We start from the raw sequence: 26,070 nt of genomic DNA, 5'->3' as shown, positions 1-26,070 counted from the left end.
ATCAATCTCATGTTTGTCTTTTCCACAATGGACAGTCATTACAGGCAGCTCTTTTTTAAGGGTTGGATCCCTTTTTTTTTTTAAATCTATAGATGTAATTTCTTCACTGTCTCCTCCCGTCCCCTAAGCTTTTAAGATAAAAGAAACAGAATAAAGAGACATAATTAAATGACGGTGCTCCCTCTGTCCCCTAATACTCCTTTCAAGACCCGTCTTTGAAGTGATTGAACCCTGCTTGGAGATAATGTGATAAAGATGAGAGATCAGAGAAAGGATCAGATTGGGGCAAACCACTCCGTGGTAAAATTGATTTCATTTAATCGAACCTACTCCACGCACACACTTTTCTTGGGGTTGTTGTGCACAGATTACTCCTGGGTTCTGATAGAATGAATTTGCTAAAAAGCAGAAGTTCAGATTTCATCCGAGATACTCTAACCCTGTGTTAGAGTACTCTTGCCTGAATATTTATAGTTCTGTTGCCCAGGACTGTGAGCTATTGCTTGTACTGTCGTGACTCCTGATTCGCTCTTCCGGTTCCATTCATCACTGGGAGTGGCAAGAATCTTGTGTGTTGGGTCCTCATGTGCCCATATTAGGCCACTTTCACTCTGCTTATTTTAATTCATCGTGTGTTCAGCAAATGTTAGTTGAGTTCCTGACTCTACCAGGTGCTCTTCTAGGCAGGGGATGATTATTAGTAAACAAAGCAAAGATCCTGCCTCAGTGGAGCTTATATTCCTGTGGGGAGAAATAAACAGTAATTATTATGGATAAGTAAAGATGAGCGGCATGGAAAAAACCCTAGAGCAAGGTAAAAGGATCAAGACTGCAGGTATTTATGAGTTGGAGGGAGGTTAAATTTCCATTGTTTGCAAAGGAATGGCCAGGGCAGTCCTCACTGAAGGTGAGAAGTCTTCTCTGAGAGAGCCATGTTTGAACCAAGTTTGGAAGGGTGAGGGGCTAGCCTTGGGGCTTCCCGGCAGAGGGAGAAGCTGGTGTAAAGGCCCTGTGGCGGGAATATTCCTGACATTCAGCACATAGACCAGCGTGGCTGAGAGGAGAGCGCTGATGCAGAGTTTTGATTAGAGGAATATAGTTTACTCTCGTTTAATGGGATCGACTGACTTATGTGAAACTCGACCATGGGCTGGGTGGGAGTGAGTGGGGACAGCAGCTGGAGGACCCGTTAGGAGGCCAGCCCATTGCAGCAGGAGCAGTGGCAGTGGCTTTGACTGGGACTACAGTCGCAGAGGTAGTGAGAGGTGGTAGGGTTCTGGATACTTTGATCATTCCAACTTTACTTAGCGGTTTGTGGTCAAGTATATTCTGGTGGAACAGCACTTTAACCACACGTATCCCTGGTATTGATATGGTGGTTTCCTCCTCTGTTAAGGGCACATGTGTCTAGCACTTGATTGTGTAAATGTTTGGGGTGCAAAATTCACGTTTCTTGAGTTTAATCTGGTTGCAAAGCTGAACGAACGCAGCTTTTAGCCTCGGTTACGTAATAAAGAGAAAAAAAATCAAACGTAGCTTTTAGCCTGTTATGTAATACAGAGAAAAAAATGTGTCTGTTGATCTTAAAAGTAATAATCTTCTAAAAAAACCCACCCAAATAGGTATTTTAATATGCAAAGCAAAATTGTTCCACTGCAGCCCATGGCAACCACCACTAAAATTTGGTACCTCTTCTTAATACGAGTCAATTAACGTCTTCCTTAGTCTGGAGGGTTTTCAGGAGTTCAGAGCAAAAAGGAAAATCACTTCTAGAAGAAGTATCTCCAGACTTGAGAGCTAAGCAAAAATATTACTGAGGCCAACTAAAATCCTGTGGAATTCAGCCAAGATTAGGCGGCTCAGAGCACAGCCAGCCCTGGCTGAGGGTGGAATGCTGACAGGGCACGGATGAGCCAGGACTTTGAAAAGGAAACCGATATCAGCGGAGGGAATTTTCACCTGATGTAGCATTTACTGCTTCACACTCCAGCAAGTTACTTCTGTCTGATTGTTTTAATGTTGTCAGACAGCGTTCACACAGTCAGGAGTAAGTCTGCCTAAGAATTTTTGGTGAAATAAAGTAGAAACCACAGTTGGAGGGCCCAGAGCCAGCCCCCCACCCCCACCCCAGTCGCCACCAGGGCCTGCTGCCACATCAGTGAGCTCACAGCGAGGATTTGAGGGAGGAACTAATGTTTTCGAATTACGCTTGGAATCTCCAACTCTTAAATAGGTGAGGATGTGAGGCCCGAGTGTGTCTTTAGAATGTAAATTCCACGCTGTAGGACCTTCATCTTTTCTCATTCTTTCTCGGAACTTGTGGCCGCGTTTGTGCAGTAGAGCGATGACTGGGTTTGGAGATGCCCATCCTGTTACCTGCGAGGCTTGGATCAGTTCACCTCCCAGAGCCTCAGTTTACTTCTCTGTACGGCAGAGTTTTTTGTGTCTATTTACTAGAGGGCTCGTCAGGATCATCCCAACACACAGAAAAATACAGGAAGCCTCATCTACCGTGCCAGGCTCATTAAATAGCTCCTTCCTCTTTCTCCACCAGTGGCTCCAACGATTAATTTTGATTGATGATTAACATCGTAGATGTTTATAGTTTGTTTAACTTTGTATAATGAAGTATATTGCATTTCATAATTCATGTGACTAATGTGGCAGGGCCTAAAACAAAATGAAACACGCCTAATAAAAATTTTTATTTCAGTGAATTTTTTGTTTACGATTTGACGTTTACACATTCTTCAGTGACTCTTGTCACGGTAGTAAAGACAGCGACAGTAACCATAAAGGCAGAGCTTAATTTCCATTCCTTGTGGAGGGGGAAGAGGAGGGAGAATGACTTCACAGGGCACTTCATGCCGCACAGATGGCACTTTGCTGCTTTAGTGTACCCACCATGTTGGACTGAATAGAATTTTCTCACTTGAAGATGTATAGTATCTAAAAAGAGCGTTAGAAACGGACTGACCAGCATTTAACAAACAGGATCACAACTAAAGATTGAGCAGCAGGATAAATTCCTGCAGGGTTTAGAGGCGCCTGGGTGGCTCATTCGGTTAAGCGTCTGGCCCTTGATACCGACTCTGGTCATGATCTCCCAGTTGTGAGCTCGAGCCCTGCATCGGGCTCTGTGCTGACAGTGCAGGGCCAGCTTGGGATTCTCTCTCTCCCTCTCTCTCTCTGCCCCTCCCGTGCTCATGCGCTCTCTCTTTCCCCAAATAAGTAAATAAACATTAAAAAAAAAAACTGCTTGCAGGGTTTAGACCTCTTCCAAAGACCTCTGTGTGCTCAGTGGAACATTTCTGTTTGTAACAGGGATCCATTGTGATGATTTTCAGCTGTACACTCCCAGTTTCCTTGTGTGTGAAATGGGGAGTTTGCTTAGATTATTTCTCAGGTGTCCTTCAGTTTTGAAATTGAAATTGTGAGATCCAAATTTTTAGGGTTAAGCTGTGGAGAAGTTAGTCTTGAAAGATGCTTCTGAAGTTAATAGATTAAACTGCACATGTGGGAAGTCCCTCACACTGTTCCATCTACCTCATCGTGGGGGGAAGGTTAACAGGAGGAAGTCACTGAAGCACACCAAACGGGGAGCGTAGGTTTCTCTGACCTGCTTTGGTCTCTCAACATTCATTTTGTCTACAGTAGATTTAGGGCACAGATGGTTACTGGTGTTAATTAAATATCTAAAAGAAATCGAGCCCCTTGGAAATTGATGCATTATAACCATGAATTTGTCTTCATATTATCTTTATGAAAGATGGCATGTGAAAAGAGAATGCTGCTGGCAAAAAAATGGATTTAAGTTTCCTGATTTCATGTGATTTTAGGGAAGGCTCTTGAATGATTACAGTGTCAGGTTCCTCACTGCAGCGTGCTCTGTTTTTCTATTTTAATTTTCCTGTGTTTATCTATAAAGGCTGTAATAGTAATAGTGAAATAAAGGCCCATGAAAAGGAACTGTTCTATAAAGTGTTACACCTTACATAGGGGATAATCATTAACAACATCATGAGCTTCCTTTTTATACAAAACTAGTATGCATGTGGTGGAGAATTAGAAAACTCATACACGTGACAGGTCAATTTGGAAGAAATCTAATTGGAAAACAAGAAAAGTACCCATGCCATTATGGCCAAGAGGCCATTGAGCCCCTTTCTTCAGTAGCATTTCTATTTCAGTTCATCTGAAAGACATACTTTTTCTGTTTTCAGTTTATTACAAGTATTTACACTCTTATTAAAAAAAAAAATACAGAAAGCCCAAAAAAAGCATAGAAAGAAGGCAGTAAGAAACCACCCGTGATCCACCATGTTGGAACAACCACTATTCACAGATTTTTTTTTTTTTAATTTCTTTAAATGTTTATTTTTGAGAGACAGAGCATGAGCAGGGGACACAGGTTTCTTTTAGCTCTTTTCCCCCTCCAATTTTAGTATGGTGTTATCGATACAATCTTACAAGCCTCGTGTTTGCCTAACATGATGTCCCTAGCACACCGAAGGGGATAGGTGGAAATGTGGGGCTTCAGCCATGAAAGATACATGTGAGCCACTGATCAACCTGGAACTGTCTGCCTGGGAGTCTTATTGTTTACATCACTGCGGTTGCAGTTCTGTTATTTACAGACCAGATCATTCTTTTTTTTTTTTTCTTCTTTTATGTTTATTTATTTTTGAGACAGAGAGAGGAGCAGAGAGAGAGGAGGACAGAGTATCTGAAGCAGGCTCCGTGCTGACAGCAAAGAGCCCGACACGGGGCTCAAACCCACAAACTGCGAATCATGACCTGAACCAAAATCAAGAGTCGGAGAGTTAGACTCTTAACTGAGTCACCCATGGGCCCCTGCAGCCCTGGTCATTCTAAACTGAGAAAACTGCCTTGAATGTATGCATTCTTCCCACGTATATGATTCCTGGCGTTTGCACACAATGAACATAGAGCCTATCATCCATAATTGACCACACACTGCTTTTCTCTTCTCCTATCACATACAGTTGCTACTTTTTTTTCTTTTCTTTTTTTAAGTGATCTCTACTCCCAACGTGGGGCTTGAACTCACAACCCAGAGATCAAGAGTCACACACTCTACCGCGGGAGCCAGCCAGGCATCCCTTGATTCCTTACTTGTGTAACATGTGAGTGTAGAATAAGTTTCTGCAAGTGGAATTTCTGGGTCAAAGATTATATGCTTTTTTAAGGTTTTTGACCTCTGAGGATTTCCTTTATTTTCTTGTCAGCTCATCATAAGACTTTAAAAACATTTTTTTTTTAAGTTTTAATGAGATTTTGGTATTTTAAACTGGTAAAGTTTCCTCTCTTCTTTTTTTGAAGTGTTTGGTTCACCACAGTGCCTACAATGTTATTTCTTTCTTCATATACACTTTTTTGAGCAATTATTATATGCCTGGCACTTTTTTTGCAAACGTTGCCTCATTTAATAACCCTGGGGGTGGGTTTCACTCTTTTACCCAATTTGTGAATGTTCCTCTTTTGTTAGGGGTATTTAAGCCCTTAGTATTCACTGCATGTTTGGTCTTACCCTGGCATCTTGTGTTAGGTTTTCAAATTATTATCCTTTCTTTTTTACTTTGTCAAATTTTCCTCTCTTTTAAAGCAGAAAAACAGTTCTTTTTGTGACTTGGGAGTTGCAGGTCTAATTTGTGTTCTAATTGTGGGTACATTTAAAATGTGAACTTATTTAACATTGGAACAGTATCTGTACAGTTCCCATAAACCATGAATGCTTCAGCACACTGTTTCCTTCCTTCCTTCCTTCCTTGCTTCCTCTTACCACCTAAATTTTGTTGAAATAGTTAGAAATGTTTGTTCCTATTTTTTTTTTTTTTTTACGTTTTGTCCCTTTAAGCATCCTTGCTGAACATTCCTATCGTAATTTCAACACCATTAGCATTGTTTTCTTAGCTGTACTGTTCACTGCTATTTCTTTTATACTTCTATATGTCTGTGCTGCTGTATATGTTGTACTTTCTTGAGTTCTTTATTTAGAAAAATTTTTTTTGTAAGTTTATTTATTTTGCGAGACAGACAAGAGGGAGCAAGTGGGGGAGGGCTAGAGACAGAGGGAGAGAGAATCCCAAGCAGGCTCCGTGCTGTTAGTGCAGAGCCTGAGGTGGGCCTTGAACTCAAGCACGGGGAGATCATGACCTGAGCTGAAACCGAGTGGGATGCTTAACTGACTGAGCCGCCCAGGTGCCCCTTGAGTTCTTTAATTTATTTTTTCAATTGCTTGTGTGTCTTCCCTTCCTGAAGAATTTTCTTTTCCTGGGGTGCCTGGGTGGCTCAGTCAGTTCAATGTCAGGCTCTTGATTTCGGCTCAGGGCCTGATCCCAGGGTGGTGGGATTGAGCCCCAAGTCGGGCTCTGTGCTGAGGGTGTGGAGCCTGCTTGGGATTCTCTCTCCCTCTTTCTCTGCCCTTCTGCCCCTCCTGAAATAAATAAATACACTTAAAAGAAAGAACTTTTTTTCAAGAAAGGATTTATGGACGGTATATTTTTCTTACATAGTGTATATTTTTATTTTTTATATTTCTTATGTATTCTTACATATTTCTTCTGCTTTATTATGATGATTATAGTATTGATAATTTAGCTCAATTTAGATGCCTTATGCCATAGTCTTTTCCATTCAGAGTCCTGTACATCTTACTCTGCTGTCTTTTAACAGTTATTATGGCAGATGAGACCCAATGTCCATTTCATCCATGTTCCTTTTTGCTGTTGTTACTAAATCTTGGTGGAGGTTCAGATGTCTGTCTATGGGATAGTTCCCTCCCGACATTCAGAAATTTGGGGATGTGTGGATCTCTTACGATGAATTCAGAGCCAAGCTCTGAGTGAGTAATTTCAGTCCGAAAAACTCATTTTTAAGTTCTGGTTTTTTTCCCCATTATTTACTTAATTATTATTTCTCCTTTACACAAATCATTATTTCTCTCCCGTTTCATTTTCTCTTTCAAACATTTCTGTTATGCACATATTTGAGCTTCTGGACCTGTTATTCTGGAGCTTTCCTTTCACTGGTAATTTCCAATTTTTCATGATCTTCCTGTGAGTTTTGGCAGGTCTCACTGAATACATTGATGCCAGGCTCTCCTTTGGTTTCTGCTATTGCCAGTCTGCATTTCACTGCTTCTGTTTTTCAGGCCTGCAGTTTTGCTTTTTACCTTCAAGTCCTATTTCCTATTGCTCCTTTTCACCTTTCATCCTAGTAAATTCCTGTCAGTGATCCGCTGTTCTTCGGAATCTTACTGCAAATGTAAGTTTTAAAATCTGTAAACTTGTCTTGTTTCTTGCCGTTGCCTTGCTTATTCAGATTCAAATATCAGAGTTCTCCAGGCTCCTTTGCTGGCATCTCTGTTGTCCCATCTGCCGAGAGAGGTCTGGTTTGTTCCATATCGGTAACTGAAATACGCTCTGTCAGAGACTGTGTGGGTCCTTGTTGAGTTCTTTTCATTATAGGCAAAAATAGGGGAAAAGTTAGATTTCTTGTACTTTCTCAGCAGCAGCTTAGAGTTCTAGTAGTCTGTGTGGGGTAGGGATGGAGCTGTAGGCAGTGGGAGACAGCTGCAGGGCAGAGTCCCCCTTTTGTTGCGGAACAGTCTCCCTTTTGTGTTGCGGTTGGCAGCTCTAAGCTGCCTGGAGTAGTTTCCCTTCCCCCTGAATAGCTGCCTGGCCTGGCATCCAGGCAGAAACTCCAGCACAGCTCTTTGTCCCACGTTGGTCCAGCCTCTGCTCTGATTCAGGAACTGCCCGCAGGATCTGAAGAGGGGACCCTGGTGGACTTGGGCCCTCTGTGTGCAGTGAATGCTTCAGAGTTTAGGCTTGAATCGGTGATAGCCATGGTGTTCCAATCCTGGCTTTGCTTCTTATAAGCTGTTCAACATTGGGCATCTCGTCGAACGCTCTGAACATCAGCTTACTGGCGCGTATAATAATCTTGAAATTTGTTAACAGCTTGAAGCACTTCATAGGGCTCCCAGCTCGCAGTAACTGGTGAATGGCAGCAGTTTTTTGCCGATGACGTCCCAGGGACTGGCTGCTGATTGGGCTCTCCACTCACTGGGGGCTTTTCTAAACCATCCTCTGCTGACTCTCCTCAAGGGTTCTGGTCGGTGGATGGGGCTCTTAAGCACCCAGTGGGTGGTGAAGAATTTTCTTTATGGGTCAGTTGGGTCGTTTTCACAAAAAGCGATGAGGAAAGGGAGTCATTTGTATCATCCTGGTTCCAGGTACTCACGTGTAATTCTTTAAAGCAACAAATTTATTTTAATAAATGGTGTGAGGTAAGGGTCCACTTTTTGGGAACCAATAATTAATTATACAATAAGTTATTGTATAATTTATCTTTCTTCTGTATACTTGGGTCTGTTTCTGGGACCAGAAATTTTTTTTCCAATGGTCAGTCAGCTTAACCTGCTACAGAATTCTGATATTTGAATCTTTCTTTCCTCAGTGACAGGATTAGTTGTCAAAAGCATGGAGTTTGGAGACAGGCTGCTGCAGGGTTTGAATTCTGGCTCCTTTAATTCCTAAGATGTTAAGTAAATTACTTTACCTCTCTGTACCTCAGTTTCATCATCTTGAAAATGGACATAGTAAAAGTGCCAATCTCTATAGGACCCGTGTAAAGATTAAATCAAGTAATTCTCAGAAGGTAACTAGAACTGAACTTTGCTTGGGGTAAGTGCTCACTAAATGTTAGTCATTATTATCATATCTCAAAATCTCCTACCATATGTAACACAGATGTTTTTATTTTTGAGTCCAGCTTTCAAAACTGGAGATCAAAAAACTGTAGAGTCTCTTTTTCATTATCTTCTTTCTCCCTTATTTTCAAGCAGAGATTAGTTTTAATTCTGTAAATAACAACACCAAGAACTAATAGTGTAGTCTTGCAAAGCCCTGGAGGTGTGTTTTTGAGAAAGAGTGAATAAAAACCTGACTGTGGGCTAATGAGGGCTGGGACCCCATTTATACTCTCTTTGTATTTCTAGTACCAGCCCTGGTTTGTAATACATACTTTTTGCATGCTTTTCAAAATGAAGGAGGAGTAATACTTCGGCCTTTTAGTAAACAGAGTTTTAGTATCATGAAACCAGATTAGCGTCAATTAAACTTCTGCAAATTTACAACACCTGTTACCACCTGAAGACTGGAAATCCGGGGCCGATTTTTCTCAGGTATTCAGTACCAAGAATAAATTTAGTAGAGCAAGGAGAACTTGTTGGCTAAAACGTTTTGTGTGTACTGATCAAAGTGATTGGATGTGTTATGGTTGGATTAAGTGGATTTCGTCCACACTGACAAGACATAGAGCTGGAGGAGAAGGCAGGGAGATATGGAGAGCTGCCCTGTAGGGAAGCCCTAATTCTTTTCAACATTAGAAGAGAGAGAAATTATGAAGTGACCTTTATTTTCCATGCCAGCCTGTAGGAATAGCAGCTCTGTGGGGCACCTCGGTGGCTCAGTCGGTTAAGCATCCGACTCTTGGTTTTGGCTCAGGTCATGATCTCATGGTTCATGGGCTCAAGCCCCATATCGGACTCCACACTGACAGCATGGAACCTGCTTGGGATTCTCTCTCTCTCTCTCTCTCTCTCTCTCTCTCTGTCTCTCAAAGTAAATAAGTAAACTTAAACAAAAAAAAAGAATAGCAGCTCTGTGTAACCGAGAGAATATGACAGAGCCGCATGTTGTTTGTCTCGTGTCCCTCTAGACCCGTTAGAAGTGATCAAACCCAGACCTACCCGAAGCACTGTGCAAGGTGCTGTAGCTGCTTGGAGGCCATTTTCTTTGCTTCCTGTCTTCTGTTATCTAAATAGTGACAACTTCAGCAAGCTTCCTGCATTTTTCCTTCTGTCCTCACAGTCTGCTTTCTTCCTCTCTCAGAGTGCTCAGACAACTTCAGAAATAAGATAGAGGTGAGTAAGACCGAGGCGTTAGAGTCCGGCTGCCTCGAGTACCTCCTGGTTGGTCCTTTCACTGGCTTGGGGGCCACAGGCAGATTAGTGTGAGCACACTGTAGTTCCTCACTTCTAAAACGGAAACGAGAGCTGGATCTCCCTCCTAGAACTTTTGTGAGGATTAAATGAAGGAAAGCCAGTAAAACACAATGTGTCTCCTATAAAGAAACCTCACTCTGGTGGCGTCCTAGTAAGCATGGGCTGCAGTAACAGATTATCGTGAATTGGGCAGTTTCCTCACAGTCCTGGAGGCTCTGGGTGAGAGCCTTCTTCCTGGCTTCTAGATGGCTGTCTTCTCACCATATCCTCACGTGGTGGAGAGATGGCGTCTCTTGTTATAAGGGCACTAATCCCATTCATGAGGGCGCTGCCTCCATGAGCTCATTACCTCCCAGAGGCCCCACCTCCTAACACCATCGCACTGGGGGTTAGGATTTCAACATACGAATTTTGAGAGGGACGCGAACATTCTGTCCCTGGCCGTTGTTATCATTCCTTCTACTGCTGCTACTATCCCCACTACCTCACTTTCTCAGCCCGTAGGAGCGAGGGAGGCTTTTCTTCGCTACCCACACCACCACTCTCCATTCCTGTTCGGTGCCTGCATGTCTGGGCAGTGCCGGAGTGTAACTCCTCAGACTCTGGGAGTGTCTGCGTACGCTTTAATCTAGCTTGACTCTTAATGGAAGGGATGCCCACCAGAAGTTTTTCGATCTTTACAATGTGCTGGGGGTCCACCTGTGTCTTCCTTTATGTACCAGGAAGCCCAGCAACTATCCGTTGAGCGGTTGGTGATATTTCCTAAAAGGTTTCAGCTTTTGCTGGGTTGTGCTCATTTTCAGGTTACTGTGTTAGCTTCATCTGCCTTCTGTGGCTCACATTCCTGTGTGTACTCTTAGGCTCACGGACTCCGGTTTGTAAACATGCCTTAGACTGAAAAATCTTCCATTTTGCAATCATCTTCGTTATCTTGGCCATGGTTAACTAGTTACAATCAAAGCAGACCTAAAGGCCATGATGAGTATAACTTGGGAAGTGCCATTCCTAGCAGAGAGGACAAAGAGAGAATTGACCTTGACCCACTTAGGCAAGATGGAAAACAGCCAGTTCTTTGGCCTTGTGTTCTCTTTTTAATCACAGAAAGCAAAATCATTGCAGCAGTTACCCAGGGCCAATTGATTGAAAGGACTCAACAAGATTTCACAAAGTATACTTACCTCAGGCTTTGGTAAAGACATTGGATACAGTACAACAGGAGAAAGAAAACATACGCAAACATCAAGGAGGTCTGGTACATTCCAGGTCCTTTCTCATTTGCACACAGTACTTTTTGTCTTTGTATCTTGAGCCTTCAAGATACATGTGTGATAGCTTGGCCTAAACAAATAGATCAGTGGAACAGAGCAGAGTCCGCAAAGAGACTGACACATATACACGGTCAATTGAGTTTTGACAAATTCGGTGGAGAAAGGACTATTTTTTCAACAAATGATGCTGGAACAATTGGGCATGCATATATTAAAAAAAATGAACTTTGGCCCATGCCTCATACGTATATAAAACGAACACAAAATAGATCATAGACTTCGATGTAAAACCCCAAACCGCAACGCTTCTGGAAGGAACCATAGGACAAAATTTTTGTAATCAGAATCTGCATCTTACACAATCTCCAGGTTATTCTTATGAATGCTAAAATTGGAAAAGGACTGCCCTATAAGGTGAGTGTTGTAGGATGAATACTAGTTATGCAAGTGGAAAAGGAGGATGGGAGAAACAGATGCTTCATCAGAGAGTCAGCGCGTGCAGGGGGCATAAGGGTATGATGAGCGAGGGCATGGCTTTTGCTGAAGAAGTTGGTGCAAGAATTTTCACCAGTGTGTGGTGAAATAAAAAGAAAAAAGGACAATATGAGTTATTTATTTATTTAATGTTTATTCATTTTTGAGAGACAGAGAGAGACAGGGCATGAGCAGGGGAGGGGGAGAAAGAGAGGGAGACACAGAATCCGAAGCAGGCTCCAGGCTCTGAGCTCTCAGCACGGAGCCCAACATGGGACTTAAGCCCACCGAGCTGTGAGATCATGACCTGAGCCGAAGTCAGACGCTTAACTGACCGAGCCACCCAGCACCCCTATAATTCAGATTTTAGAATTCTAAGATTGTGTCCTTCTTAACTTTTTGTAAAATGAAAGTGCCAACAAATTGTAGGGTTCTTTTGTTTGTTTGTTTGAGATGTTTTTTTCCTTGGCGCAATAAAAAGCTCGCAACCCTATGTTTAACCCTATGGCAGCCTTTCAGTTTTAGTTTTTCTCCGAGCAAGTTTGGTCATTACTGAGTTAGAGAACTAAGAGTAGTTGGGTAGAATATCGGGCAGCTGGGGCCAGAGGAGCGCACGTGGGTCAGATTGTGGAGGACCTGGTAGACCACACAAAGGCTGAACATCTCTAAAGGTTGAGCCATAGTTGAATTTGCATTTTAGGAAGTACCTGAGTGGCGGGGTGAAGGGATCAGAGAAGAGTGGAATAGGAGGCAGGAGACCAGACAGGAGGCTCTTGCGAGTGTCAGTGGGAGTGTAACAAAGGCAATGTGATAGCAGAGCCAGGACAGATTTCATTCACATCACAGAGGCGTCCTGGACAGGAATTAGCAATCTAGTGGACAGAAGAGGTGACTTTACATTATTTCAATTATTGTCTGACTTTACATTTTGGTGCATTTAGTATGCCCACAGGAAGTGCGGTCAGCACCATTCTCAAACCTCCTAAATGGATGGATTGAAATGACTATGGAGTGGAGTGATTGAGCATCTGTGCGGAGTAGTCCCTCAAAGACAAAGAGAAACTCATTAAAATGAGATCAGAGTTAATCCGTCTTCACACTTAAGTACCCATTCATGAAAAGCTACTCTGTGTGAGTCAGAAAATGCTGATTTCATTCATTTTATTACGTATGTAACTTCTTGGGAGAATGCTGGCTAGTAAAAATATTGGGTACTGCTAAGCTTTTTGGACATTTATTTTTGCAGGGATTAACTCGATACTGCTGCATATTATGTAGAGCAATAATGTACATATCATGCTTGCTTTACAGAATGGCTTCTGGTGGAGGGGCTCTGTGGTTCGTCAGCCTTAGCTCAAGATTTGTAGGAATTTTGGAATCTTTCTGGAAGTTAATGAATTCCTGAAAAGAATTTTAGAAAATAATTTAGTTTCTACTATTACTTTTACTTGACTTCTCCCACAAAAATATAAATGAGGGTTGACCAATAAACAGAAGGTTCTGTTTCTCTGGCTGCTCTGTGCATTTAATGGGTGTGCGTGTAAGCTTTACCGTTGGTGTGGCTTAAATTTAAGCATGTTTTCCAAGTGAGGTCAAGAGAGAGTGAATTATTTCTAGTAATAGACTTTTCTTCAACACATAAAGAAATTTTGTTGTTGTAGGTTCATCTACATTGTTTTACACCATATACTTTGATACATCAAGGAAATTCTATGGGTGCTTATGGAGAAGGTTCGATATGGAAGGGAAGTTAATGTGATTTTGATTTATGGGATTTATTAACATTCATGAGTATACATTATGTATCTCAAAAACCCACAGGAAGAAAGGTTGATTATAGGAGGAGAGGGTATCTGTCTATTACGGTTTTTCAAGGTAACAGATTTTTCAACCATTCATGCTAAATCATCACTTTATATGAAGCAAAATTGTAGAGGGCTACTGTTCTGTTTATTTGATCTGGCAGAGTAAAGATGTAGTGTCATTGTCTTTTTGATTTTCCCATTTTATATCTCTTTTGTATTACTACAAAGCATGTCCGATACATTTAAAATTTGAGAGAAATACGATTAGTCTTAGTTACTTTATAAAATAGGCTAGAATGTAAGGGCTTTTATGATTCCATCTAGAATCTCAATACTTGTCTCTTTTGTCATAAAGGAGAGCAGATGGATGTTCAAAATAATGTAGGTTATTTAAGATGGAATCTGAATACTTTTATGCCAGTTAGTGTTTTCCAGTAGTAAGGAGAATTTAATCTCCTAATGAAATATATTTAAGCACTGGAAAATAGACATTTTCGTCCACTCTGCTAACTTCAAAGCAACCCGTATGCTATTGTCTCCTTTACCATTTACATATGCTACTGTAATTTATGTGTTGAGAATATTTAACATGAATATTATGTGTTGAGAGCTTTAAAAATTTTCTAGTGGGATAATTCTGATAGTTTGTAGCAATTTCTTTTGGACATATATGCTAGATAATTTGCCTCAGCTGTTAACATCTTTTAAAGCAGGGCTTTTTCTAGGTTGTTCATTCATTTTAGAGACCCAGAAATTGTTTGTTATCCATTCTCTAGAAATAAAAAGTGTTTCATTTGTGAACTATTTATTAATACCAACAAAGGATGTTAAACCAATTCAGATTGCCATCTGGATGACAAAACTGTTTAGTACTACTTGATTTTGTATCCACTACTGTTTCTCTATTCATGATTTCTCTCTACAAAGGAGGCTATCCCTTTCTGTTACATGCAGTTATATATACAGTTGTTATGAGTCAAGACCTCAAGATTTTAAAAAATAATTAATTGCAGACCATTTCTGACATATACAACACATGAAAATAATGATGTACCCGTTATCCAGCTTCAGTGACCAACCTTTTGCCAACCTTGTTTCATGGATCTCTCCACTCCATGCTTTGTTGGGTAGGGGTTCTGGGATTCACTTTATTTTTTTATTTCTATTTTTTATTTTTTAAGTAGGCTCCACGTCCAATGTGGGGCTTGAACTCACCACCCTGAGATCAAGAGTCACATTCTCTACCTACTGAGCCATCCAGGCGCCCCTCTGGGATTCAATTTCAATGAATTATAGATTACTATATCACTTTACCTGTTAATAGTATAAGTGTTAGCTCGTTCCACGTTCCACAGTGCTGCTATTATGCAGAACTAAATAAACTATGATTTCTTAATATCATTTAACATGTTCAAATTTCCCTAATTTGAACATATATTTTTAATGGTTGATTTATTCAGACCACAATCCAAATAAGGTTCATATGATGTACTTAAGACAGTAGGCTTTTGATGTGACTTTTCCCATCATCTTCCTGTGGAACTTTGATCAAACTGTTTAATTCCTCTAGACTCCTAGCACCTTCAGACATCACTAGGAATGATGATATCTTTGCCTTACTCACCTTAGGGTATTTTGTGAGGGATAAAGAGAAATAGAGTAGGGCTGGAAAATGGATGAACTTTATATTTTCTGCCCTACTTTCTTTAATTTCATTAGTGGAAGTTATTTCCCAAATCATGTCTTTTCTAACTTGGGTCCATAGTCTTCATGGAGCATTTCCAGTCACCACTGAATTAGAAGAGGTGGTGTTGAAAAATGTGTATGGCATGTTTCTTACGAGAACACGGACAGCAAAGAAAAGTGGTTAAGATCTAGTGATGCATGATTGGATTCCTATTTTCTCTAACAAGGCCCACATTCATACTTAGAGAATACTTTCTTTGTCTGAAGTTCTAAGACATCAGGGGAAGAGGGAGCCTAGCTGAGTTACAGTTGTAGGCTGGTCAGTTATCTAGGAAAGAAAATGATAACTTTTTTTTTTTTAATGTTTATTTATCCCTGAGAGACAGTGAGACAGAGCATGAGTGGGGGAGGGGCAGAGAGAAAAGGAGACACAGAACCTGAAGCAGGCTCCAGGCTCTGAGCTGTCAGCACAGAGCCTGACACGGGGATCCAGCCCATGCACTGGGAAATCATGACCTGAGCTGAAGTCGGATGCTTAACCGACTGAGCCACCCAGGTGCCCCAAAATGATAACTTTTGATCTGACCCGGGCTAATCTCCTGCCATTGATTATCTTCATCTTAGAGTTGACATATTTCAAAGTGTCTGTCAGAGACGGAGCCATTATTTCTCAACTGTTGCCTCTTTCCCCATTCTCTATGTTGTTCCTTCCAGTTATACATATCTTAGATCTTCTCATTCTAGTCTTTTTTACTCTGCCTTTCCTGTTTTTAAACTTGTAATATTTTCCATATCTTGGTCTTCGTGTGGATTGTCCTGTAGAGTGTTTTTCATTTGTCTTTTAGTTTATAAATCCTCTCTTCTATTGTATCTAATCTGTTCCATTTGTCCATTGCAATTTTATTTCAGTAATGTTATATGTTTCATTTTCAGTTGTTTTTTTCAATCCACTTACTCTGTTCATTTTTCTTTTTTTTTTTCCTTTTTTTAAAAAAAATTTTATTTATTCTTGAGAGGCACACACGGAGCATGAGCACAGGAGGGACAGAGAGAAACGGAGACACAAAATCTGAAGCAGGCTCCAGGCTTTGAGCTGTCAGCACAGAGCCCAACATGGGGCTCAAACTCACGAGCTGTGAGATCATGACCTGAGCCGAAGTCGGACACTTAACCCATTGAGCCACACAGGCACCCCCATCTCTGTTCATTTTCCACCTTCTCTTTTATTCTTGAAACACATTAAATGTAGTTATTTTATATTCTATTTCTGATGATTTTAGTATCAAGTCTTTGTTGGTGGTCTCTTTTTGCTCTTTAATTTTTGCTGGTTCTCTCTCTCTGATACCTAGTTTCCTGGTGGGCTTTGTTATTTCTAAAAATTGGATCCACTCATTTTCCATAGAACTTTTTAGGAAATTTTTAAGGTCTCCCTGAAGTTGAGATAAGATTGGGTTTGCTTTTGCTTCTCTGGTTGCCAAGGACATCATAAATCTAGGACCACTTAAAATTAAATTCTCCATTAGAGGCTTCTCAGATCACGCAAGTAGAATAAATATCTTTCCTGAGGGCCAGTTTGTGATACATTGATTGATTTGTTTATTTTTACCTGGACAGTTTCCTTACTGTCCCATTTCTGCATGGGGGGAATTTGTTTCTTATAAACTCTTGTACCAAGGAAGTGGTCTTTGAAATCCTGGCTTAAATAAAGTTTCTTATTAGATTCCCCATGTTGGTTAGGTTTTAGACCTTTTCTCTTATAGCCCATGCCCAGTGTGGCATTAAAATGGATACTTAAGATCTATAGGGTCCAATTGAAACTCTTAAGGTTAAAAACTTAAGAGTTAAAAAATTGCTAAAAACTCCCTTATTCAAGTTTTGGGGATCTTCAGATCCTTCACTTTCAAATAGGTTTTAAAATAACAACAATAAAGAAAAAACTAGATTCTACTCAATTTAAGCCAGCATTTGATTGTTTTAATCCAGAAGGTCTTTCAAGGTCTATTCTGTCACACTACTAAAATCAATGGGATTTTCCAGCTTCTCTTTCTGGAAAAATTAGTTGACTTTGTGAGGTCTTTCCTTGTTTTTCAAATATGTGTAGGAGGTCTGTCACAATCTTCCTTCATCATCAGCGTGGCTTCCTTGACTGGAAATGTAGCTACCTTTGGTTCTTTATCTGCCCTGTGATTCCTTCTTAGAAACGTATCTAGGATTTGGTTCTTCCTCTTTACTGCCCTGCCGCCACTCCGTTCTAACATGTTGATCCCTACAGCAGGCTCTCAACTGGTCTCGTAGGTTTTAATCTCGATCTTGTCTAATCCAAGTTGCTTGCTACTGCCGAAGTAATCTTTTGAAAACATCCCCTTTCGTTATGTAAACTTACCCACATCCCCACGGCTCAGAAACTGTCCTTTGATCCTTTTTGTCGTAGGATAGATACCAAGTAATTCCTCCAAACCCTGAGTCCAAGTTGGATTTGAATTCTGGTTGGAAACCTGCTGCCCTACCCTGTTGGAGTGGGCAAGTGAATTCCTTGGATTCTCAGCCTAGGATGCCCTTTACTGACCCTCCAGGGCCAGGCTATCCACAGCTGTCTTCTAACTGGTACATCTTTTGCAGCTCTATGAAGGGTATACTTTTAGAGAGATGGCTGTGTTTCTTTTTTAAAAATTAAAAAAAAAGTTTGTGGTAAAATTGACATAACAAAATTTACCGTCTTAACTATTTTTAAGAGTACAGTCCATTGACATTAAATACATTCACAATGTTGTGCCACCTTCCCTACAATCCATTTCCCGAATGGAAAGCTCATACCCATTGAACAGTCACTCCCCATTTGCCCTCTCCTACCAGCTCTGCTTTGTTTTTTAAGGTGTAAAATTCTTGGCCATTTTGCTGCATGTGGCTACCCTGGAAGAGAGCGGTTCATCTGTCTACAGATTCAGAGCAGTGGCAGCCAGGGGCATCCTCTGAATCACTGCTCTTTCAGTTTACTATTTCATTAAGTCCTTGTTGAGCATTTATCACGTGCCTGCCCCTGGACAGGCTGTAGGAACATAGTGGTGAGTAGGAGGACACAGACCATGCCCTCCTGCTGTGTATAGAGGCAAGAACAATATTTAAATCTACATCGTTCCTCTAGTGATTCCATCCGTGTTTCTCCTAGTGGGTGATATTTGATGAACACTCTTGCAGTGTTGAATTGCTCAGACTGACAGTTCAAGGCTTGTACTCATGTTTCTTTTGCCTGTGAGGGACTCTGGCTGAGGAGCAGATGGCATTGCCAATGCTAATGTGCAGGAACCCATCCAGCCTCTCTGATCTGGTGCCTTTCTAGTGCTGCCCTATGGGTTACTCTTCACCATTGCGCTGGGAATGGGTTCATCTTTTTTTTCTCTACTGTTTCCTGTTCTTTTTCCTTCCTTTTGTGTATTCATATGACCTTTTCCAAGCATCTTCCCTGTGCTAAGTACTATTCAAAATAAAAGCATTATAGGTAATAAAAAGTCAAAGGTAAAAATACTCAAAAATAAAAATTTTTTGAAGTTCTCAAGGAACTCACCTGATGGGGAGATATGGACTTGCTAACTAGCATTGACAGGCCATGTGACTGTTCTGACGTTGGCGAGATGCGATGTGATTCTGGAGCTTCATTCCACCCAGGAGTCTGGAAGGCTTTGCAGGGGAGGTACGCTAATATGAGAGAGCAGATATGCAGGTAACAGCGGTGAGAGGTGAGAGGTGAGAGGTGAGAGGGAGGGAGTCTGGGAATTCTGAAGCCCACAGCTATGCAAAGACAGCAAGCTGTGCTTAAACATTAGCCCCTAAGAGTTTAACTAAGAAAACAAAATATACAAAGCAAGGCTAGAATGCACAGAAACGAATTGCAGACCCAGCGTAGTGCTTATTAGTAATGAAATAGCTCAGGGGGTACCTGGGTGGCTCCGTCGGTTAACTGTCCGACTCTTGATCTCCGCTCAGGTCATGGTTTCATTATTCATGAGTTTGAGCCCTGCATCAGGCTCTGCACTGATAGCCCAGAGCCTGCTTGGGATTCTCTCTCTGTCCCTCTGTCTCTCTGCCCCCCTCCCCCGCCCCTGCTCACTCTCTCTCTCAAAATAAATAGATAAACTTAAAAAAAAGTAATGAAATGACTCAGAATCGAGGCCTTGTGGGGGTTTCTTTCTCTTAAGACCCTTAGTATTGATTGATAAAGACCGTAATTCCATGTATTTTGTATATGTTTATAATTTCTCACCTGCCATAGGGGGCTATTTAACCTCATTTTGAGTCTTCATTTTATAGATTTTAAAAAACAATGAAGATGGCTGCTACTTAATTGTGATGTTTAAGATTCTAAATTGTGAAGGCTTCCATGACCTTTGGTTTGAGAGAAAGGACCCAGCTGGTTAAAGTACTTTCTGGTGATGGCTGTAATAAGCATACCTCGCTGAAGCACATGACCGCGAATGACCAGAATGGCTGTTAGTATTTTAAAGCAGGAATGCCATTAGAAGCTCCGGGTTTTGAAATATAAAACAGCCACACCTATTCTCCAGCCTTAGATTGCTAGGTTCCTACAGCTATGAGGAAAAAAAAAAAAAAAAACTCCAGGTGTCTGTGATTCAGCAAAGTTGTTTAGGTCTGATGTAGTGGATGGTTAAGCTTGGCCTTGGGCTGCTTGGTGGGGTGGTCCAGATGCTGGACAGCACCCAGCTTGAGCCCCTCTGTCTTAAACCCCTAGGTGCCTGAGTTCACTCCACACAGCAGTCTGTCTAGCTGTGGAGAAATCCTCAATACAGAGATACACAGTGATTTGTAGAAGATTGGGTTTATTCACTACATGTGATCTGAATGCATATCACGAGAAGCTGGTAGCTTGTTTTTATTATAAATAATCATAGTGAAATGGTTTTTAAAAAAATCTTTTAGGTGTGTTTCCCAAGAATTTCTGCAGCATTATTTGCATTAGAGGCATTTTTTTTACCCCCTTGAAACAAGTTGCTGTAAAAACAACAAAAAGTTATTGAGTGACATTCCCTTGCTTCAAGTTTTTCTATTAGTTTGCCCATCGCTAGGGGCTGCCTTCTGTTTGTATTGAGGTTACGCTTTGTGATCTATTAGAAGAGTATTCCCTGAAAATTCAGGGTCCTCAAAACACAGTCGGTGTCAGCATCACTACTCCCCCCCCCCCCCCCCCCGATACTTCAGTGGTGGCAAAAATAACAATTGTCCCCTGGGAAATGAAGCTCATTGCTATGGTAACTAATGAAGGTTGCATCATTCTAGGGCACATTTTTAAAAGCCTGAATTTCAACACGGGTAGACGCCTCGTCTTATTTTATTCAGTAGCTTAGCAACCTGTGGTATACTGTTTGTCACCACCCCCAATCTTCCCTCTTCTCTCAGAAAAGTGACCTATATAGATAGTTTTTTTATTATGGGCACGTTTTCACTGTGAATTTGGTTCAGTTCTTAGGTATGTTTACAATGACCTTATTTTCTGGACCAAAAATTAGGACATGTTCTGTGTCTGAGAGGCGAAGGCCTTTGTTACACATCCGTGGTGGCCCACGCTGAGGTCTTTGCGGATTTTCTGAGTGCTGCACCTCTAAACTGTTGGTGTTATTCCAGGGTTTGTCTTTGGCCCTATTTTCTTCTTATTCACCAGGGACTTAGCTACTGCTTATTGTTGGTGACTCCCACATCCCGATCCTCAGCTCAGATCTCACCCCTGGACTCCACACAGGCAGGTAGTTCACTCCTTGACAGTCCTAACGGGAGCGTCTCCACACCCACCCAGCAAGTTCAAGATGAAGTCAGCATTGCCTTCTACAAAAAAATCACTTACTGACGAACCACCCATTCATGCAGCACGCCACACCCAGTCAGCCCCGGAACCCGGATGCTTCCACTTCCTAGATGCTCTCAAGTCTGCCTTCTTCTCTTGTCTAGAGCCGCGTCCTTTTTTGCCTGGTTTACTGGTTAACCAAACTGGTTACTTCAGGGTAAGCAGGCTTCTTCCAGGTTTTCCCAAACAAACGAAAAAATTGTGATTTTGTGGCTGGCTGCTTGGCCTCCAGCGGCTCCCCGTTGTCCTCACAGTAAATCCCAGACTCCTCAGCGTGGCCCGCAAAGCCCTGTGTGGCCTCCTGCCTGCTCCTTGGACCAGCTTGGTTCTCGTCACTGCCACCTTGCCCCTCCCTGCCTGCTCCTGCCTCCACATGCTGCTCTCCCTATGAGGAACATGCCCCTGCTCCCTCTCGCCCTTCCTCTGGTAAATGCTTCCTCATCCTGCATTTCGGACACCGTCATCTCTGGGAGGCCTTCTCTAACATCTCCTAACCCAGGCTCCATTTCCGAGTTAGATGCATCCCCCACTGCACGTGTTTCTTTAATAGCATCGGCTTCTCCTACCTTGCCCAGTGGTCATGTTCTGCTCCCTGTCGCCTGCAGCGGGGGGTGAGTTTTGAGAACAGAGGTGGTGCTTGTTTGTCTTGTGGTTCCAGTGTGGTTCACGTGCTTGTGCTTAGTAGGTGTTTAATAAATGTCTGTGAATGAATCAGTGATCAACAAGTCAATGATCAAATACACACACACACACACACACACACACACGTATATAAACGCACTTGTGAGGCAGTGGGGCAGAATTCCTAACTTCTAGATTTTACTCGTCTTGGGAAGTCCAGCTTGTTCAGTCCCCGCAGTTCATTGTCTCCATCAGTATAAGTGGACTCATAAAGACCACTAGAAGTTAGAACAAAGGGTATCTTTTTCTTGGATAGGATGGGGGTGGGAGTGGAACTGCTGTGGTGCTCGGCTACTTACGTGTGTGCGCGCGCACACACACACACACACACACACACAGTTCAGCACCTGTGTATTACTACACTCTATTGCCAGCTTGTGTGTATCAGCACAGTTTGAAATAAGAAAGTCAAGTACAAACTGAAATTCAGGAATCTCATAAAGGGAGCATTTGACTTCCTTGCTAGTTTGAAAGTTCGATCCCTCTGTGTGGTCACATTGGCTACTCAGGGGTGGGCTGCCTGTGAGGAGGTCACACCTTTCCTAGTTAAGGTGGGAGTGGAGGCGGGCACTGGGTTCAGTTCTTTGGAGGGAGTTGGAGTGGGTTGGGAGGTAGGGTCGGAAGGCCCTTGCATGTCTCATTTCTTTAGGGTAATGCTAGGCACTGGCGCTATAAAATGAAGGATTTTGCAGTTCCTTCCTCGTCATCCCACCCAGCACGGTGTACAGATTTCTCAGCGTGAGCTCAGCCTCTTTGCTGCCTTCTGTGCAAGGTCTCTGCAGATGCCATCAGAGAACTTCCTGACAGTGGACCGGTCGGGGGTGGGTGGCTGTAGAGAGGAACTTTTGACTGATCCTCTTGCTCTGTTATAAACGACGAGCACCACTTTGGGGCTCGGCGTGGAGCTTGCCCTGGGCAGGTGCCAAGTATGAGAAAACGCGATTCCTTCTCTGATTGTGTTTGGAGCTCAGTCAAGGAGCAAGCTGGTGCACTGATTGTGGTGCAGTTTGAGAAATACTACAATTTGTCTACCCTCTGTTTTCACCTTAAAAATGAAAAGAAAAAAAAAACCTTTTTAGGTTTAAGGAATAAATAATATTTAAGACTAATATTTAAAAGTGACTTTTACCTGTTGAAATGTGGTCAGCTGTGTCCAATGTAGAATAAGATTATGCTGTTTTCAAAATAGCCCAGCTGCTAAACTGACTGAGGCCCACTGGAGAGATCTTGTCTTATTATTTTTGAAATGAGAATTGATTCTCTCTCCCAACTGTCGTCGTGTCTGTTTCTGCCTTTGTTGAGAGCTCGGGGGAGAGAAGACTACAGGACCCAGTGAGGAGGACAGTGCAAAGTGTGTGGCTCTGTTGGGTTCCCGGGAGGCCAGGACTTTGTGTGGGGGGTGAATTCCGTTTTCCTGCCTTCCAGCAGGGGCATCCATTTTCTCCAATACACTGACCTCTACTGGCTTAACCATGACTCTTAATCACAGCTGTTTTTTTTTTTTTCTTGAAGTTCTTTCCAAGGAAAAAGTTTTATACTTACTATTAAAAGATTTTTGTGTTGCTTTTAAAATATAATTTGCAAAACATTGGTTCTTGCAGGCTTTGTATAGTGCAACTTACATTTCTCTAGGAAAGTCCTGGCTATCCCACTGTTACTTTTGACCTCTAGGATGTCTAGGATGTAGTGTCTTTTTTTTTTTTTTTTTTTAACTATTATTATATCTCTACAGATAAGGGAACAAATATTTTTATAGAATTTTATTTCTAACCCTCTAAGGTTCTCAATATTGCCCTTAATACATGTTGGTGTAAGGAAGGCAGTATGTTTAGTGAAGAGAGCACAGAATTTAAAATAACTGCAGGTTATTGGTTCAGGCAAACTTAAATTCTGTGGGCCCTCTCATCTCTGAAGGATGATTTCTGTTTCATAGAGCTATCGTAAGGATTAAATGTATACGCAAAGGGCTTGGTGGGGGTGCTGTTGTTTATGTGAAAATGTTTGTCTCTATAATTAGAGTCAAAACTAATTTTAGCCTGCCACCCTTTTGACCTACACAGCTGCTTTAAAAATCTTTAAACAAACCTGTATTAGCTGTATTGATGTGTACCTTTTCTTTTTTTACCGGATTTTTAGAATCACTGTTACTTAAACATTTATCTGTGGACACATATGTACATACATAGCTACATAACCTTATAATTTATGCACCTGGAAAACTAGGAGCATCGATTGCACTAACATCACGGTAGTGTTGCAACCTGTGTGCGCATGGCTTCGGTGCTACCTTCAGCTCTAATCCTCACATAAGAAACCGCTCCGCATCTATAGTTACTTTATTTATTTTATTGCTATTTTCTCATCTCCAGTTATTTTACATTCAGTTTGTTGAAAATTAAACTTGCTGTTTTTCTGCCTTCCTGCCCCTCCCGTATTGGGAACAGGTTTGCCACCAGTGCAGTGGTTGAGAGAGAGCAACCTCTGAGGTTAGACTGTGTGAGTTCAGATTGTGGCTCTGTATAACCTGGGGGCTCTCTGTGCTTCAGAGCCCTCCTCTGTGACATGAGATTCATAACCATACCTACCTTGTGGGATTGTTGGGAGGCCACATTTGGAAAGTTGTGGGCAAAACGGTCCCCTGAAAAGCCCAGTAGACTTTTTTGTTCACTTATAGTAGTATCCGTGGCAAATAACCTCTGCCAAGCATCTTGTCTAGCTTGAAGTCTGTTGCCTTCCATTTTGGCCTTTGTGCTCTGCCCAATCGGGTGACTAGGGGAACTTCTAAGGAAGAAGAGGAGAATGAATCTAGTGTAGACAACCAACAGTCTCTGTCGCCTCGGACTCACCTGTTTTCATTCATCCAGTGAATATTTATCCCGTATTTGCCATGTGCGACGCGCTCTGGCAGCCTCCAGGTAGATAGATGGTGGTGAGCAAGATCATAGTGCGCATTGTCATGCTTAGTTTCTTATTTTTATTTTTCAGATAATAAACACATCTACGAGTAGGTAAGTCAAATAACAGATTGTGGCCAGGGCAGTGAAGGAAATAAACAGAGTAATAGATATGGCCACCTCCCGAGTCAGCCCTTCCTGAGCCTGCCTCGTTTCTCCATGTGGATGAGATACCTTTCCTACATTGCTTGCATGGATATAAAATACCTTGTAGCCCTTATCATTCACCACTGTCATGATAATGTTAAGTTGTCTGGAGCTCCTGCCCGATGCCTGGCACATAGGAGATACCCAGTACATGTTAAAGCAGGGCGTAAAGGACTGGATAAATAATTTACAGGATATCTTTGTAAATTGAGCGAAAAATCCCTTACATCAAGGATTCAAATATTCAGTACGTTGGCAAAGCGGGAACCGTTTTGGATCTTGAACTCTCCCAAGCTGTGGTGGATTAGCACATTTAAAAAAATGGTGATATTAATGACAATAATAATAATTGTTGGCAATTACTGAAGGCCTGCTCTGTGCTAAGCACCATGTCACAGACCTTACGTTTAATCTTTGCAACAGCTTCATACCATAGGTTTGAATTATAATTCTCATTTTCACTAACTAGGAGCTCTTGGCTAACTCAAAGACACCTCTGATTCAAATGTTCAAAATCGAGCTCATGATTCTCACCCCATGTCCTGCCCTTCTCCACTGTTCCTCATCTCCGTGAATGACCACACCATCATGTAGTGGGACAAACCCCAAACCTAAGGAGAGACATTTCTTTCCTTCGTCTTCTCTGTCTGTTAACATGTATTCAGATCCTGGTAACAAAATCCATCTAACAGTGGCTTAAGGTAAAAATAAAGGGAATTATCTCACAAGCAAGTCTAAAGTCGGTCTAAAGAGTTGGTGGATCAGGGGTATTACTGAGGTATTACGAGGCCAGGCCCTTTCCACCTTCAGCCCTGCTGTCCTCAGCACATCTGCTTCCGTCCTCAATCTTGTCTCCTGTCGAATGTGGTTGCCTCAACTCCAGGCAAAGTCTGTATTGATTGTTTTTAAATTTTTATCGTGAAATTCGCCTACACGCAGTTAACCACTTTAAAGTGTACAGTGTTTTGCTTAGCATAATGTTTTTGACGTTCATACAAGTTTCGCATGTATGAGTACTTCATTCCTTTTGTTGACTGAAAATATTCTAGTATATGTATGTAATTTGTTCATTCACCTGCTGATAGACATTTGAGTTGTTTGCACCTATTGGCTGTTGTGAATTGTGCTGTTATTTTATTTATTGTTATTTTTTAGATTCCAGTATAATTAA

The 26,070-nt window shown here is 41.7% G+C and overlaps 1 protein-coding gene and 1 long non-coding RNA gene across 3 annotated transcripts in view; one reads left to right on the top strand and one right to left on the bottom strand.

Moving 5' to 3' along the window:
- The window catches only part of WDFY2 (WD repeat and FYVE domain containing 2), a 181,249-nt gene that overhangs the window by 40,331 nt on the left and 114,848 nt on the right, over positions 1-26,070 (top strand). The window lies entirely within an intron of this gene.
- LOC125933751 (uncharacterized) lies at positions 295-19,569 on the bottom strand. The gene is made up of 3 exons (XR_007461090.1): positions 19,525-19,569; positions 18,829-18,959; positions 295-741 (listed from the first exon to the last, which is right to left on the bottom strand). It is a non-coding gene; the product is annotated as an uncharacterized LOC125933751 (long non-coding RNA).

The sequence above is a fragment of the Panthera uncia genome, assembly GCF_023721935.1.
Source record: "Panthera uncia isolate 11264 chromosome A1 unlocalized genomic scaffold, Puncia_PCG_1.0 HiC_scaffold_16, whole genome shotgun sequence".
NCBI lineage: Eukaryota > Metazoa > Chordata > Mammalia > Carnivora > Felidae > Panthera > Panthera uncia.
Note: the sequence above shows the minus strand (reverse complement) of the source record. Positions and strands in the feature narration are given on the sequence as shown.